The sequence below is a fragment of the Hylaeus anthracinus genome, unplaced genomic scaffold, assembly GCF_026225885.1.
Source record: "Hylaeus anthracinus isolate JK02 unplaced genomic scaffold, UHH_iyHylAnth1.0_haploid 12106, whole genome shotgun sequence".
NCBI classification, from domain to species: domain Eukaryota; kingdom Metazoa; phylum Arthropoda; class Insecta; order Hymenoptera; family Colletidae; genus Hylaeus; species Hylaeus anthracinus.
This window is the reverse complement of record NW_026534367.1, coordinates 1-2,884: the sequence shown is the minus strand read 5'-3', so window position 1 is coordinate 2,884 and position 2,884 is coordinate 1. Positions and strand designations below refer to the sequence as shown.

The 2,884-nt window shown below is 39.3% G+C and overlaps 1 long non-coding RNA gene across 1 annotated transcript; it reads right to left on the bottom strand.

The window, feature by feature from the left end:
• Positions 1–1,136: 1,136 nt before the first annotated feature.
• Positions 1,137–2,801, bottom strand: LOC128892604 (uncharacterized). Its single transcript, XR_008461115.1, has 2 exons — positions 1,808–2,801; positions 1,137–1,683 (listed from the first exon to the last, which is right to left on the bottom strand). It is a non-coding gene; the product is annotated as an uncharacterized LOC128892604 (long non-coding RNA).
• Positions 2,802–2,884: the final 83 nt, after the last annotated feature.

Here is a 2,884-nt window from a genome sequence, read left to right as displayed (position 1 = left end):
AAAAACAAAATAGACAGATGTTTAAAAAAGGAGAAAATTCTCAGCGATAATCGAACCAGTTCTCGAGCAATTCCAACGAGCTTCGACGCCGTTTACATATCTTCGTTGCAATAGAGGCAAAAAATAAAATAAATCGTGAGCAGACTGGATGTTTATGCATCTACAGCAATTGGAAATACGGGGAATATACGTATATGAAAATACAAAAATTGAATGACGCGCTTTTAGTTTAATTTCAATTCTTTTTCTGTGTCTTTGAAAATATGAATTAGCATAAACATCCCCAGTCTCGCTTTTCATCGTCGAACGGTCGAACGTACACCAGACCAGAGTCTGGCAACGAATTTTATTCGAACAACACGAGGCATCAATCTACCGTTAACCCTTTCAGTGCTATGAACTTGTTGAACCTGAGCGAGAAATTAAGCTAACTGTTAACCGAGGTAGTTAAAAAAAAAAGTCCGTTACCAACTGAAAAAATACAAACACAACCAGCGACGAATGGGAAAAAGGTCGATAAACCTTTAATTTGTTGTTTGATAACGTTGCCGGTCTCTGCGTCGGCCGCTACGAGCGAAAGAGCACAGACAGACCCTTTCGAGCTTAAAAAAAGAAAACATAAACGATAAACGTAAAAGGATTACAAACAAAACGATAAATGAGAAAACCCAGGGAGAAAAGATTGTTCGTGTCCCAACACGAGCGGACGAAAACAATTTAAAATAGCTGACGTGCGATCCAACTGTGCCTCGAAAAAATCTGAGCGACGTCCCCTCCGACTAAGTATGTAATAGATTGTAAACGTTCACTAACTATTCTTATCGATATTATTGTCATTATTATTACTGTCATCATTATTGACTGTCATTGTTATTGTTAACTATGATTACACCGTCACCGCGCATTAGAGGATTGTTCACGTGCAACTGCGACGTCGCTTCCGCGCGCGACATTCGTGTTTTTACTTCTACGAGCGTTGCGATGGCGTACAGGATTGCTGAGATTACAAAAATTAGCGTTTCACGGACACCAGCTGGAAGGGAAGGATTGTTTCACGGATCCTTGAATCAGAAAACGATCTGATTCAGTCTTGCGCGTATTAATCGAGGATTCGTGGATCAGTGGTTTTTGTTCAGTTTTCTTCTCTGTAATTAAATCAAGCCTCCATGTGGATCATTTCAAATCGGGATTGTTGATCGATACGCTTACAAATTTTTAATTACCGAATTCCATTCCAAAGTCGACGATCTTAGCTTCCATCTTTACCTCCTTTTATCCTCTTCCCTGAAATTAAATCGAGTCTGAGTATCCTCCACCTAGGATCACTTGAAATCTAGCATTGTTATCTAGCTTAGCCTCCATCGAACGATTTTATGCGAAAATTCTGGTTTCCTCGAGAGTTTCTTTTAAATTAAAACAGGTGTCTGTGTTGACAGAATTCAACGCAGTTTGCACTCCACCCTCGAGTAACTCGTCGAGTTTGATCCCCAGATGGTTGATCTCGAGGCTGAACGAGCTTTTCATTAAAACTTCAATTAAAACTCTTGTTCCTTCTCTCCCATCTTCATCAAACATAGTTATCCACGTCGTTTTTTAAATAAAAATTTCTTGACACTGGGCATGCTTCAGAATTCTAATTCAACTTCATCGAGGAATGTGAATAAACATCTCGATCTATGTCAACTCATCTTTAAAGTGACGCATTAGTCTACGGGACGAACCTACATTATTTCCAATCTTGTTAATATATCTCAGAGTTTATCAACGCAACCTTCGACGTTAGATCTCGATCAGATTCTAGCACGACACCCTAAGGGTTCGATTAGCAATCTGAAGTATCTTGTACGATAAACAAACGTGCCAATGCTTATCACGATTTTCGGGTTTACGCTCTGAGATTTTTTATCGAAAATCACGCAGCTCTTGACGTGTTTCCCCTTCTAAATTAAGACAGCTGTCGGCGTCATCATCTAAAATTAACGTCGATAGCGAATCTCTGATATGTAGAATGATTCTGTCGATATGCCTATCGATTCTCGAGGAAACTCAGATATCCTAGAGCCACTAAAAAGTTTTGAATCCAAAGCAATTTATTTATTCGTTCATGAATTTGAGTTGAAAGGAAATTGCTTTTAAAAATCACGATTAACTTTGGTGGTTTTGCCTTCCAACGACCTCCATTCGATACGAAAAGGTGTAGAAAGGTGTTTTCTGGTTTTAATTTACGTTCTCCAGCTGGTGTCGCGTTTCCGCGGAGTCCCAAGCGACGCCAACTGTCGGCGAGAGAGAGGGACGAGCAGAGATGGGCAGGATTCTATTCAAATTCACACTTTATTCAAACAATAAAATTCACTTTTCTTCGATTAAACTATTACTGTGCAAAGTTCAACCTTCGTTCAAGAAAAAGAATATCATTGCGCTATTTATCTCAATAGTTAGCATACTTTCTACCATTTAGAATTTTAGATTCAAATCTCTTCTATTCGATTATCTAAATAAATGAATAATCTCTTCAACAATAATTCGTATTGAATAGTAATTTCTTGTTTTACGTTTCTATTAAACAAATAACGAATCGAAGCTTTACCACCTTCTGTTCGTTATTTGAAACTTTTCACCTAACGTTGCCCATCTCTGGGGAAGTGTGATCCACGAAGGCTAGCTTCTCGAGTCTTCGATCAACGATCCCTCGCGAATATAAAAAATAAATCGCCGTTCAGCGTGTCGTCGCGGGATTTGCCAAACTAAAGAGAAAGAAACGAAGACAAGGGAGTGCATGAGCGAAAATGAGAATGAGTGCGAGAATGGCGCGAGAATGAGAGACGAGAGTGCAAAACGAGAGAGAGAGAGAGAGAGAGAGAGAGAGAGAGAGAGAGAGAGAGAG